This window comes from Danio rerio, chromosome 24, assembly GCF_049306965.1.
Source record: "Danio rerio strain Tuebingen ecotype United States chromosome 24, GRCz12tu, whole genome shotgun sequence".
Classification (NCBI taxonomy): Eukaryota; Metazoa; Chordata; class Actinopteri; order Cypriniformes; family Danionidae; genus Danio; species Danio rerio.
In genome coordinates, this window is record NC_133199.1 from 36074414 (window position 1) to 36090009 (window position 15596).

Below are 15596 nucleotides of genomic sequence, written 5' to 3' on the forward strand. Positions count from 1 at the left end.
TTTTGGAGATATTTAATTTATTTTTACTTACGAGAGCTATTTAAAATATATTTGGTAACATTATATTCATGTTCATTTCCGGCCTGAAAGGTTATAAAATGATTTGCCTTACTACACTAACCTGCCTAGTTACCCTAATTAACCTAGTTAAGCTTTTAAATGTCACTTTAAGCTGTATAGAAGTGTCTTGAAAAATATCTAGTCAAATATAATTTACTGTCATCATGGCAAAGATAAAATAAATCAATTAGAAATGAGTTATTAAAACTCTTATGTTTCGAAATGTGTTAAAAAAATCTCTCTGTTAAACAGAAATTAGGGAAAAAATAAACAAGGGGGCTAATAATTCAGGGTATTTGAACTGTATATAAATATGAAAGGATTTGGAAGGATTATGCCGTTTGGATCACTGTAATTAATTACATTTAAAATATAGAATAAAAAAAGAAGTCAATGTTGCAATAGAACAATAAATTACTACAAATTTACTAGTGTAAAAATTCTAAATATTACTCTCTATAATGTTGATGATTTGAAACTTTTAAAATTTTCCCAGAAATGGGTTGCGGCTGGAAACGAATTCGCTGCGTAAAAAACCTGCTGGATAAGTTGGCGGTTCATTCCGCTGTGGCGACCCTCGATTAATAAAGGAACTAAGCCGAAAAGAAAATGAATGTATGAGTGAATAAATTTAAATTAACAAACATTAATAACCAATATGATCCGTCATTACAACATATATTTTCATACATTAAACTAATTTGTAATCATGTTCCACCAGTTTTGAGAGTTGAGATTAATGCAGTTCAATGTAATGCAAATTTAAATTTCTTAAGTTTGAAATTTATTTGGTTCACCTTAAAAATGGAAGGCAGCAACATTTTGTTCAGGAGAGCAATTTATAAACAGTAAACACCTATATAATAATGTTCGTTCATGTTAACTCACGGTGCATTAACTAGTGTCAACAAGCATGAACCTGGATGTTAATAATGCATTAGTAAATGTTTAACTCTGATTAATAAAGGCTGTACAAGAATTGTTCATACCTAGTTTATGTTAGTAAATACATCAACTAATAAATCCCTATTGTAAAGTGGGACCCTAATATTAATAGAAAGGTATTTTTCCATTCATTTAATTGTTGTATTTTTGATTTTTATTTGTGTGTCGGTGTGTGTCTGTCTCTGTGTGTGTGTGTGTGTGTGTGTGTGTGCGCGCGCACGCCCTCCACTCTTCATAATTGAATTAGAGTATTTGAGGATGAGGATTGTAATGCATTTCTCAGATTTCTCTCCATCTCTGCTTGACGGAGGGCTGTGGGGGTGCGGGGTGGCGAAAGGTAATTGGACATATTGGTTTTTTTCACTGTGGATCCGTCAAAGTCCGGGAGGATTTTCGGCTGTCAGAGACGGTTCCGTGTTGGGTTTTAATTATCCTCCTTGGAGCTTTGTCAGGGACAACAGTGTCAGCAGCCCAAACTGTTTTCCAAACAGAGCTTTAAGATGTGCGAGTCCATCCCGCTCAGACAGGGTCATCCGCCATCACAGTCGCCCGCTTGTTTGGTATTCAAACACACCACCAGAGACGCTCTTCAGTCTGGGTATCAAAGCCCGCAGATAAAGGAGAGAGTTTTCATGTGCAATTCTTCTCACTTGCTCGCTTCATTTCTTCGAAAGCCACAAAAACTGCTAGCAATCGGAGTTTTGTGGGATTTAGTCTCTTTGCTTTAAGGGCATCCTTGCTTGTTATGTTGCTCATTTGGGAGTTGCTTTGGGTGGATAAATGTGTATGTAAATCTGTACGGATGTTTTGCCCTTGTAGAAATCTAAAACTGCATTGTTTAAGGGTTTCGTGAAATTAAAATAGAGTATTTTATTTTAGATGTTAGTATCTGTTTGTTAAGGATATCTATAAGCCAGTGTGCTTTAAAACAGACAACATTTGCATTTAGAATTTACTGTATAAACCTGAAATAACTATCCAAAGCTTGCAGTTTGTACATGGAACAAGTTTTTTTTCACATCACCTCATATTTCAGTTTCTCATTAAGTCTGACCAATCAAATGCTCTCTATCTGACATGCCCCGCCCCTTTCAAGACACTCGTCATTTGCTTTTAATTCGATGCACTTAAGCTCAACAACTTTCAATGGCAGAGCTATAAAAACAAAACTCTATTGGCTGTTTTATTAATTACAGGGGAGGAGCAACTACATGCCCCGCCCTTTCTTCATGTTTTAGTTGAGATTACAAGATCAATTAAAATTGCGCATTTCAAAGCACTTTTGAAACAGCCTTTTAAAATCAAATTTGGATATTTTGACAAACTATTTTCAATTTGGGTTGATTAAAAGATGTAACCCTAAGATAGGATGTGTGTATAATTTACCCAAATTTTGTTGCAGTTTTTTTTTTTTCTTCTAACTGAGGCTCATTCTGAAATCGTGACCCTGTATACATTTCTGGGGAGCACCAAATACGTCCCAGGAGCTACGTCTTTTGCAGTTTTTTGTTTTTATGAATCCACAAGAGGCCGCTGTATATGCTTTTTGAGATCTCAGATTTCTCTCTCAGGTGTTATTCACGCCTGCTGTTCTCATGTAAATCCACCAGAGGCCGCTGTTAAATAACTGACCCACTGACTGACTAACTCACCCTCCTCCTTCCCTAAACCCAACTAATAGTGTTTTCAAAAGCACTGACTGACCAGAGCCAACCCACTTCCCTAAACCTAAACGACAGTAAGCGATGACCTAGTAAGCACAAAAAGCAAGGGCGTAGGTTTGCTCATGACGTTGGTAAGGACCTATGAATCACCTATGAAATTTGAAATGCTAGCCTACTCTGAGAGATTAGGAGAACTGACAAGAATCATCTTATTTATACTTTTACAATTAGTAGTTTATTTTGCAGTTAGTTTTTAGACCATATTATTTACAGACTATATCAGCCTGCTATAACTTTAGATTGTGCGTCAAAGCGACAAAAAAAAAAAAAATAGCATTAATGTTACCATTATTATGATGGACTTTTTCAGTAGAAAACTTGAGTTTGTGACACACTTTTTTAAAAATGTGGTGGGGACATTTCAGTAGTTTGTGGATATTGATGGGGAACATCATGCTAAATCTACGCCCCTGACAGAAAGGAACGCCGTCATATCACTCTGTAGCTTTCGTTTTAAAAAATGAAATGCAGCCATACATACTTCTAGCTACAAAATTCTCCAGAAATGTTTATAGGGCTACGTTTTCAGAATGAGCCTATGTTGCATACTTCAGATAAAACAACTGAATAAATGTAATAATGTAAATCTCTCCTTAAAGGAACACTCCACGTTTTGTTTGTTATGAATTCCTAATATAATTAAAGAGTTGAGTTTTATCATTTTTGAACCCATTTAGCTGATCTCTGGGTCTTGCAGGAGCACTTTTAGCTTAGCTTAGCATAAATCATTGATTTGGATTAGACCATTAGCATCTCACAAAAGAAGTTTTGCTAATTTTCCTACTTAAAGCTTGACTTCTATAGTTTCAACATGTTCTAAGACTGACAGAAAGTTGAAAGCTGCTTTTTTAGGTTGATTTCTAAGAAATTTACTCTATAAAGCCATACACTGTAAAAAAAAAAAAAAACATCCATAAATTTGCAGTTTTCCTATTTTTTTATTTTATCCCCATTTATTTATGCTTTTGAATTGCATTATGGGACCTTGATTTTTGTTCCAACAACTTTTGAGCTTGAAAAGTTTGAAAAAGTGGCTTTTCTGAACATTTTTAATAGTTGAAAGTGCTATATTTTCGGGGTTGGTGTTGTATATTACCGTACAGAAAACCTTTTAATAAACTGCCAGTACATGTTCTGTTATTTTACAGACTATATTATTTCTTATACATTATATTCCTAGTCAATAAAATACACTTTGTTAAACTCTAGAGTTGAATTTCCAACATCAAAAGTCAACAGAGCAGAAATCAAGCTCAAATAATAAAATGTACAACTTTAAATAAACAGAAAACACTTGTGAATCACAAAATACAGAAACTGTTAATTAACAGATATGTGTACAGGATGTGATGGCATTCACAAAAGCTAATATCCTTTTAAAACCTTTTGTTTTTCAACTCTATATTCTGTGATGCTACATTATGAGTGTCATCCTCTCAAGAAGAGACATAAGAAGAATCTGAAGATGGATTTAGAGCTGGCTGAACCTCCGCTGAAATACTGGGTTGAATCTTGTTTGTGATCCTCAATAAGTAGCACAACATGCCAGTATTATGAATGTCCTGTAGCTATAACGGCTCTCAGAAATGAACAATACAGATTGATTTTGCCTCTCCTCCTCCAGTCCACGGGCCTACAATCGTCCAATTCCTTTTACTAGCACTACTAGATAAATGATACACAATGTATTCCCTCGGCATTTTTATCAATTTGTATTGAATTTTGTCCTAGAGACCCCCTTTCTCTGTCGCTCTCTCCCCCAGTAATGACACCCATGGGTCTCTCGCAACCCTGTATGTATGTGTGTGTGTGTGGACTATAAGTCATATTTCAATTGAGACTTCTTATTCATTACAAAATATACAGTGTTGTGCTTTAAAACTGTGTTTTAGATCCTGTTTGACAATCATAGTTTCTCATCCCGAAAGATGTCATGTGAAGATGCGAATTTGTTATATTTCTGCATTAAAACAAATGCAGTTTTACCTCCATACTAGGTTTGATATCATATTTAAAGTGTGGCAAATTGTGTTACTGTTTTAAATATATTTAGAATGGTAAGATTCCCTCGGCTTTGTTTTTATTTCAGAGATCACCACAGCGGAATGCACTGCCAACTATTCCAGCATATTTGTTTTATGCAGCGGATGTCCAAGCCAGTACTGGGAAACACTTTGGACAATTAGTTTAATCAATTCATCTATACAGCATGTCTTTGGACTGTGGGGGAAACCAAAGCATTGGAGGAAACCCACGTGAACACGAGGAGAGCATGCAAACTCCAGTATGGTAAGAGTTGTTGTTGTTTTTTTTTCTTAAAGAAGTTTAATTGGATCCAAAGTACAGTAAAACAGTCAAATTCAGATATATGTTTAATATTCATAACAGATGTTTCCTATTTCAATAGGTTTTAAAATGTGATTTATTTCTGGGATTTCAATGCAGAATTTTTAGCGTTGATACTCTGGTCACTACCTTTCAAAAATCATGCTAACATACTAAAAAAAATGATCAGACGAGTGATTTTTTTTTTTTTTTTGCCAGATTTTTAAATAAATCTTGAAAAAAATAAAAAAAATTCACATTATTTACTATACCGGGCAGCACAGTGGCGCAGTGGGTAGCACAATTGCCTCACACCAAGAAGATCGCTGGTTCGAGCCCCGGCTGCATCAGTTGGCATTACTGTGGGTAATTGGGTTACGAGTATCTAATGAATAAGTTACTGTATCTTAGAATATCATTCATTTTCTTTTTGGCTTCCCTTTATTAATCAGGGATGGCCACAGAGGAATGAACCGCCAACTCATCCGTCATATGTTTTACACAGCGGATGCCCTTCCACTACGGCCTTATTCAATTCACCTATGGCGCATGTCTTTGGACTGTGGGGGAAACCGGAGCACTCGGATGAAACCCACGCCAACATGAGGAGAACATGCAAACTCCACACAGAAATGCAAACTGACCCAGTCAAGGCTTGAACGAGCAACCTTCTTGCTGTAGGATGATCATGCTACCCACAGTGCCACTCTATTTTAGAATATGTGTTCTTATAAGTATCTTATTTTAGGTAACTTACCAGCAGCTAAAGAAGAAGCACTATTACTGATACAGCATACAGAAAGAGAGAAATACGAGAGCGCTGTAGTAAGTAAGATGAGGTTTTCTGGGCCAACACACCAGAGTGAGCAGGACAAAGAGATTCAGACTCACAAAGCATTGAGGGAAACTCAGGACACACACTCAGCTTTAAAGATTCCTTAAGATCCAGTCAAACAATTTTAGCTTGAGTCCCGGGAGTGCGTCTCAAAGCTCCAGTCAAACGCTGCTTGTAACGTCTGTGTGTTTCTGTTGAAGATCTGAGCCGTATGATGAGAGTCAGAAGAGTGAGGATGACCTTTCACAGAGGGCCAATTTTATTTAGCGTTTGCATAATTAGCTCATAAACGCTACTGTGTGGTTTTTGCACAGACGTGGCCCATAAATTCATATCAAAGGCTCATATTTACACTTGCCCACCTGTGAGGATCCGGTGACGTGTATAAATGCTAGAAGAAACTAAAGAGATGCATAGATTAACATTTATATATTAAATCATTTACAAATTGAACAGTTATTTTAAATATTAAAAATGTCTAAAGATTTGACTGTTTTTGCTGTATTTTTGATCAATAAATTCTGGCTTGGTGATAATGACAACTGTTAAATAAAGTAAAATTTAATTTACAATAAAAAACTTAATCTGTAGCCGTTAAAAAAATATTGTATAAATATGTATATTGGGGTGTCAAGGTGGCGCAGTGGGTAGCACGATCGCCTCATACTAAGAAGGTCACTGGTTCGAGCCTCGTCTGGGTCAGTTGGCATTTCTGTGTTGATTTCCTCTGGGTGCTTTGGTTTCCCCAAAGTCCAAAGATATGCGCTATATGTGAATTGGATAAGCTAAATTGGCCATAGTGTGTGTGTGTGTGTGAAAGAGTGTGTATGGATGTTTCCCAGTAATGTGTTGAAGCTGGAAGGGCATTCGCTGCGTAAAAGATATGCTGGAATTGGTGGTTCATTGCACTGTGGCGACCCCAGATTAATAAAGTGACTAAGCTGAAAAGAAAATGAATGAACGAATGAATACGTATATTGTAAATTATACATTTAATTTTACTGTAATTATACAATGATTGCCACTTTCACCGATTTTTTTAGGTTTTTAATTTTAACAATTAAAAATAAACAAAATAAAAATATATTTTTAATATGAATTGACTTGTGAAAACAGAGATTTTATTTTTTAATAAACTGTAACTAGTCATTCTGAACAATTGTCCACACCCCCACAATCCTTTAAAAAATCATTCATTCATTTATCCATTCGTTTTTTTCTTTTCGGCTTAGTCCCTTTATTAATCATAGGTCGCCACAGCGGAATGAACCGCCAACTTATCCAGCTTATGTTTTACACAGCGGATGCCCTTCCATCCGCAACCCAACACCCATACATACTCTTTCACACACATACAGCCGCTTATTCAATTCACCAATGGTGCTTGTGTTTGGACTGTGAGGGAAACCAGAGCACTCAGAGAAAAACCCACGCGAACACGGGGAGAACATACGAACTCCACACAGAAAATACCAACTGACCCAGCCGGGGCTCGATCCAGCGACCTTTTTGCTGTGAGGCGATAATACTACCCACTGCCTCATCGTGAGGCTTACTTTTAAAAAAATAATATAAAATTTAAAAACTCAACAATTAAAATTGTTATAATCCATCTTTTTTTTTGGTTTCTTAATTATACATTTTAGTCAGATTTTGATTCTAAACCCATACAGAAAAAAATGAATTCAAATAAATTTCTACTTAACAATACAATTTGTATATATTTGAGTAATCAAAAAATATATACATACATACACACACACATATATATATATATATATATATATATATATATATATATATATATATTTTTTTTTTTGGTATATATTTTACAAATGTACAGTGATAAGTCATTCTACCCCAGCAGGCACAGGACATCAACATGGCGTCAGATTGATGTTGTACCCCAATGTTGTGGGAATGTTGCATTTTGTTTGGAAATGAAAATCTCTGTCACCCAGTAGAGCCGCTGCTCCTCCACATCGAGAGAAGTCAGCTAAGGTGGCTCGGGCATCTGTTTCGGATGCCTCCTGGACGCCTACCTACAGTACAGAGAGGTGTTCCAGGCATGTCCCATTGGGAGGAGACATCGGGGAAGACCCAGGACATGCTGGAGGGACTATGTCTCTCGGCTGGCCTGGGAACGCCTCGTGATCCCCTGGGGAGAGGGAAGTCTGGGGTTCTCTTCTAAGACTTCTGCCCCCGCGACCCGACCCCGGAAATGTGGTTGAAAATGAACAAATTAATAAATGAATGAAAATCAGGTTAATGTCAGAACCCAGTGTCAGACCAACACCAATGTCCAACCTTAAATCAACAAAATATCAACATCTAATGATGTTACAGCTTGGCGTTGTGTGGACGTTACCACTATGACGTCTATCAGATGTTGGATTTTGGTTGCCATATGAATAAATGTCAGTATTTGACATCAGTAAGACGTTTTTTTTTTTTAAGATGTTGGCTCAACTATGAATTTGGGTCACTTTCCAACACAACCTAAAATCAACCAAATATCAACGTCATTTGATGTTGTTATAGGACAGCAAAATTATTGTCCTTAGACAATGACTACACATTGAATTTTGGTCACTTGATGCCACGACCTAAACAAACATCTTATGACGTTATGTGCCTGCTGGGACAAGTCATACCAACTCTCAGCAAAAATATGTAAAAAAAATGTATAAATTAATATAAACAAGTTGTATAAGTTAAAACCTAAAAAAAAATATTGACCACGCCCCCACTTACCTTCAGCCAATTACAGTGCTTCTCGGAGTACCCGCTTAATCAGCCCAACAACTGAGTACTTATTAAACCAGCGGATGCTTAATCTTTTCAGACGGAGAGACAGTCAGTCAGTCAGATTCAGCTTCAATATTCTTGACATGTTCTGCATGTCTGATCAGATGACGGTCTGTTGTGGTCGTCTGGTCCTCAGGACAGTACTCTGGGTGAAAGGTGACTGATGGTGAGTGATGTTTCTGTCAGGTCCCCTCCTCTGAACAGGTGGTTCTGTGAACGGGGTTTCTGCTGATGAATGATGCTCATTCAGGGCAGAAGAAAAGATTTTATTTAGTCAGATGGAGAGGAAGCGATATAACGACGTTGCTCCTGGTCCTCAGTCTGTTTTTGGGCAAAACATCATACCTCATGTCCTCTTGAGATGAAGATCACTTTTCACATCTGTAAATATTGGAGGAGGATTAGAGAAATATGGTGTAATCCACTGGTTGAGCTGACTAAATAATATTTAAGATTAAAATAAATGTTCATAGTAAAGTAGAGAGAATTCTTTGTAGTTCATCGTCAACATTTGAAGTGGATAAAAAAAAGGCTAAAAATTGTTCTTAAACAGACAAGAATGTGCACCTCTGTGGTGTACTGTATATAATATACTCTAGTTGTAGAATATGGAGTTGTTGTATTTCCAATTATCACAGCAAATTAATGAATGTACTTTAGGGTTTTATTTTGATGGTCCATTTGAGTATTAGTAGACTGTCTGATTAATATCTGTTGATACAGACCTTTAACTAACAATTAAAAACTTTGCAAGTACATTTCAACTTACACTAACAGTTTACTTATAATCTATTGAGAATAGTTGCAATGTAACTTAAATTCAACAAACGGACCATCAAAATAAAGTGACCTACTTTGGTTTGTTTCAAAAACACTATTCACCTTATTCTTGGTGTATGAGCGGGTGCAGCCATTTTTATCTTTTTGGCTCGAGACTTCTGATCTCGTTCACTTCCATTGATTTTTAGACTTTTAAAACAGCTCGTTCTGCTGCTTTATGTTGCAAACTGATATTCTATTATATTATTCTACTTTGTCTGTTTAGTCATGCAAAGAGTTGTTTGTTGAGTAAGTAGTTTGACAGTTTTCTGGCATTTATTATTCCTAGACGTTTCTCCCATAGGCGACTGCATTGGAAGTTTTAAAACAATCGCAGAAACAAGCGCACTTCAGCAGAATACAGTAAGCTCATTGACAGTTACTAAAATGACTAGTATTATTTTTTTTCATATGTGATGTTTGGCCAGTTAAGTACATTTTCAGTATGCTTTATTTGTTAGTAAAAACAAAAATAAAATGATTTATATTTTATTTATTTATTTATTTTTTGGTAAAAATCATGTATGCATTTACATAATTATAGCAAAAATTGAGTATAGAAAAAAAATATAATCCAAATAAATGTAATGTTTTCTGGAAAAAAGTTGTGGTAATCTTTAATGCAAATATCAAGAAAGCAAGTCAAAAATTATGGTGCCTAAAACAGGCTTTATTGTTTTTGCACAGTTATTAAGAATTATAATAATTATTACTTTCCACATTATGAAAATTAGTAAATTTTTACAATGTAACATTTTTTCTTTCATTACAGAATTGAATAACATTTGTGGGGGAATTTGGGTGCTTTATATATATATAAATTCATTCTTACTATTGTTGCTGATCACACTAAATGTAGAAATCTAACATTATCATTTGTACAACCCATATTTATTTTTAATTTCATTCTTAATAACTGAATCAGTTATTCACTCATCACACTTCATGTTTCATTGCTAGATGTGTCATTTTTAAGATTTATTCAGTGGCATAATTTTGATGGCTGGTTTTCGCCACCTATTGGTTAAATAATAACACTGCTGCCTACAACTTTCATTTTCATTCATTCATTTTCTTGTCGGCTTAGTCCCTTTATTAATCCGGGGTCGCCACAGCGGAACGAACCGCCAACTTATCCAGCAAGTTTTTACACAGCGGATGCCCTTTCAGCCGCAACCCATCTCTGGGAAAAACTTTCATTTTTGTGCGTTGTTAAATTCATATGATGGAGGTTTTAATCTTTACCACAAACATCAGTGATTATATCTAAACTATAAACTTATCCCAATACTTCTGTGTTATTTGACTGTTTGGAAGTTCATAACTAACTCTAAAGACTGTTAAGAATCTTTTTCTTGATTTTTGCATTTTCAGATTTAAATGCAGCGATTCCAAGCATTAATAAACATATGCAAATCACCATCATTTATAATTTATGTTGCGTGGGTGTTGAGATCCTGATCTTTTAATGAATAATAGTGCAGCTTACACTGAATGCATTAATGCAGAACTGACAGAAAACACCTTTAATGAAACCCACTACATCCTGAAAAACCCACCATAACCTCTTCTGTCATCATTATATTTTACAGGAAAGCCTAAATGCTTTCATACATGTAATCTAAATGACGTGAGAGGCGATCTCTCTGTGACCGTTACAAATTTAGGATTAATCTAGCAGTAAATCTGGCAGTGTATTTATTTGAATTGATACAGGACAAAACTTGATTGCCTTATGCTTTCAATCAATGAAATAAATCAAGTACAGAAAGTCAGGGTTAATTTCTTCTTTATTGTATAAAAAGGGGGAATAAAATATTAAAATAAGCAGAGGCAGAACGAGTGTGAGCTCTTTATGAAGGCTGTCTTTATATCAGTGCTTTTTACAGTTCGTGACTGTTTTACACAGAGGGTTGACTCCTGTTTGACCCTCTTTCTGATTGGCCGATCAAACACACACCACATTTCCTGTGAAATAAAAGCTTAATGCATGCAATTGTTTTATATCAACTTTGAAAGTGCAACCATAACTCTCCATCCATCTCTATTACTGTGAAGCATCCAGTATCTGTTTGCCATTACTAAAAGAGTCTATTCATCTGGAGTGATTCATTTTCATTCATTCATTCACAGGCCAGACCTCCATCTGGAGTGTGTGATGGAGTCTTCTGTCTGACCTTCACCAGAGTCCACCGTCTACTTCTTTATCTGAGAACCAGGACTGACCCTATAAACAACCTGAACGCGCAGAAACAAACATCTTCCATTTGAGTTTGATAGAAGGTAAAAACATTTACTAGCATACAGGAAGCATTTATAAGCTCTGGACTTGATGCTTCAGACATTCATAAGATACACTCAGTCCTGCTGTGAAACTTTACACACTTAAAGTGCCCCTGTTAGGATTTTTCTAAAATTAGCTTACAGTGCATATATGCACAGCTGTTTGTGAATATTAAAAAAAAAAAGTCTGAAATGTTTCAGAAAGCATATATATATATATATATATATATATATATATATATATATATATATATATATATATATATATATATATATATATATATATATATATATATATATATATATATATATATATATTTAAAATGCAAACTTTTTTTTTTTTTTGGATTTTGACTTTACATATCCCAATTCTGGCTTTCCCCCCCAAATGGAATTCTGACTTGAAATTTCACTATTTTTGGAATTCACACTCTTTCTTGGAATTCTGACTATATTTCTTAGAATTCTGACTTTACATTTGCCATTCTAACTTTTTTCTTGGAATTCTGGCTTTTTTCTCATAATTCTGTTTTATCTTGGAACTCTTTTGGAATTCTGGCTTTTTCTCTTGGAATTCTGACTACATTTCACAATTCTTGGCTTCTTTTAATTGGAATTATGACTTTTTATTGTAATTATGACTAAATTTGTCAATTCTTGGCTTTTTCCCTTGGATTTTAGTATTTTTATCTTGTAATTCTGGCCTTTCTGGAATTCCCCTTGGAATTCAGATTTTTTTTTCTTGGAATTCTAACTTTACATTTTACAATTGTAACTTTTTTGGCTTTTATCTTGTAATTCTGGCTTTTTTGGGATTATGACTACATTTTGCAATTCTGTTTTTTTTTTTTTTTTTTTGCAATTCTGGCTTTTCTTATCTTGGAATTCTGTCTTATCTTGGAATTCTGTCTTATCTTGGAATTCTGACTTTTTATCATGGAATTCTGACTTTACTTTTTTATAATTTTAACTTTTATTCTTGGAATTCTGGCTTTAAATTTCACAATTCTGACTTTTTTTTCTTGCAGTTCTGTCTTTTATCTTGGAATTATGACTTTTTTTCTTGAAATTTGGACTTTACATTTTGCCATTCTGACTTTTTCTTGGAATCCCGGCTTTACATTTGATAATTTTGACATTTTTCTTGGAATTCTTAATTTACATTTTGCATGTCTAACCATTTTTCTCAAAAATTTGCCTGTTTATATTTTTTTAGAATTTTGACTTTTGACAATTGACAATTCACCATTCTGACTTTCTTTCTTGGAATTCTGGCTTTCACAGTTCTGACATCAAATCAAAACCACCAGTAGATAAAAAAAAAATCTTTTTAGTTGAAAAGTTTAAAATGGTCTAAAATGTCAGTTAGTCCACATTAACTTATTGCTTTTTTGAACATTAGTATAAAATATTTTATAGTTGTCAAATCTTGTATCTTGTGATTGCTTAATTATATCAAGTGTAAAAAAATCCAATAAAAAAATATATCTGGGCTTTTCATATTTATTTTGGTGCAGTTTTACACCTAATAATAAAACGAACAAACCAATTTAATCAATTGATTGCATATAAAGCAGGAAGTTTTCATCTCCACACTATTGAGCAAATAACAAACTACCAAGACCTTCAAAAATGACCTTGATTGTCTTGACAATAAATAAGTACTAAGTTCAGCACAGAAATGTTTCAATAAAAAATAAATCTGCCACTGAAGATATTCATGCCAAAATAAGAATCAATAGAATCTGCTGGCTTACTAGCTATGCTGCAAAACAAAATCTCTTTACCAAACTTTTGAAAACATTGATTTATGAACAGAATGTCATCGCCTAACCATGGTTTCAATACTGAACATTTCTCCAAAATCTGAAAGCAAAGGCTGAAAGCTTTCTCTGAATTTGCACTCGTGTGTGTGTGTGTGTGTGTGTGTGTGTGTGTGTGCGTGCGTGCGTGCGTGCGTGCGTGCGTGCGTATGTATATTATCATTATTTTTATTTTTTTATTTTAGTTTTTTCAGCTTTCTCAAGGCAGGGACTGAGAGAACGTGAACACACTAGAACATTTTGTCCACTTTCAGATCAAGTACAGGCACACTGTTGTCAAAGGATGTCAGGAGAGACGAGATATTGTCAGCCCACCCGCTTCTATCCAAATCCAAAGAGTTATATTCAGACAGACCTTTCTTTCTTTTGGAAATTTCATCCCATGCTGCATGAAATGTGATTGGGTCTCTCCTGCAGACTGATACTTTGTCTTCATTGGCTGCCGGCAAAACAGTGTCTGCTTTGACTCTTAAACACTTTAGTTGTAACACAGGCCTGGAAAAGGTTTGCTTTGGTTTGTTGACATTTAAAAAGAAAAATGCTGAAATTCAGAAATGATGACGGCTCACGTTTGGTTTTTGATGCACTGTATGCAGTTGGCCTATCAGAGCAGAGTAGACCAATTAAAACAGACATAGTCTCAGAGAGAGAGACCGGGTTCTTGAACACACCAATATTAAAAAAAAAATGAGCTGATGACTTTTTTGACCCTGGATAAACATATAAACCTATTGTTAGAGACAAAAAAAATAACAATAGACATCAAAAGTAGAAAAAATAAGAGGCGACACGGTGGCTCAGTGGTTAGCACTGTCGCCTCACAGCAAAAAGGTCTCTGATTTAAGTCACGATGGGTCAGTTAGAATTTCTGTGTGGAGTTTGCGTGTTCTCCCTATGTTGGTGTGGGTTTCCTCTGGGTGCTCTGGTTTCCCCCATAATCTAAAGACATGCGCTATAAGTGAATTGAATAAACTAAACTGGCCGTAATGTATGAGTGTGTATGGGTGTTTCCCAGTACTGGGTTGCAACTAGAAGGGACTAGAACTTCCGCTGTGTAAAACTGTGTGGATTAGTTGATAGTTCATTCCACTGTGGTGACTCCTGATGAATAAAGGGACTAAGGTGAAGGAAAATGAATGAATGGATGAATGAATTAGTAAAAATATATACTATAGAAGTCAATGGTTACAGGTTTCCAACATTCTTCAAAATATCTTCTTTTAGAACAAGTTTAAAATTTTCATTTTGGGGTGAACTATATCCCTTTAAAAGGGGCTTCTGAAGCAATGGTATTAAAACATTGTTGTTTTGGTTCCCCGAATAAATTTTCAGTAAACAATATTTTTATTAATGTACTCTTAAAAGTAATGGTTCATAGACATTAATGGTTTTATGAACAATTTTTGAAATTCATGAAACATTTTGGGTCAATTATTATGGGAAATAGTTTAGATGCTTCAAATCTTCTTAGGTCTTTTAAGAGCTATTCATCAAAAGCTCTTTGAGGAACCAAACAAGGTTCTTTATGACATTGCAGTGAAACATTTTTTTTTCTTTAGGATCTTTTTGTACACTTACTGGCCATTTTATTAGGTACATCTGTCCAGCTGCTCGTTAACGCAAATTTTTAATCAGCCAATCACATGGCAGCAACTCAACGCATTTATGCATGAAGACATGGTCAGGACGATCAGCTGAAGTTCAAACTGGGCATCAGAATGAGGATGAAAGGTGATTAAAGTGACTTTGGACGTGGCATGGTTGTTGATGCTGGTCTGAGTATTTGAGAAACTGCTGATCTGCTGGGATTTACAGGCATAACCACTAGTGAGCAGCAGTTCTGTGCGCAAATGCCTTGTTGATGCCAGAGGTCAGAGGAAAATGGCCAGACTGGTTCCAGCTGATAGAAAGGCAACAGTAACTCAAATAAGCACTCGTTACAATGGGGGTCAGCAGAAGAGCATCTCTGAATGC

General features: G+C 35.2%; 1 long non-coding RNA gene across 1 annotated transcript; it reads left to right on the forward strand.

Moving 5' to 3' along the window:
- Positions 1-3280: 3280 nt before the first annotated feature.
- On the forward strand, positions 3281-14179 carry LOC141380747 (uncharacterized). The gene is made up of 3 exons (XR_012399499.1): positions 3281-5018; positions 11650-11799; positions 13808-14179. It is a non-coding gene; the product is annotated as an uncharacterized lncRNA (long non-coding RNA).
- Positions 14180-15596: the final 1417 nt, after the last annotated feature.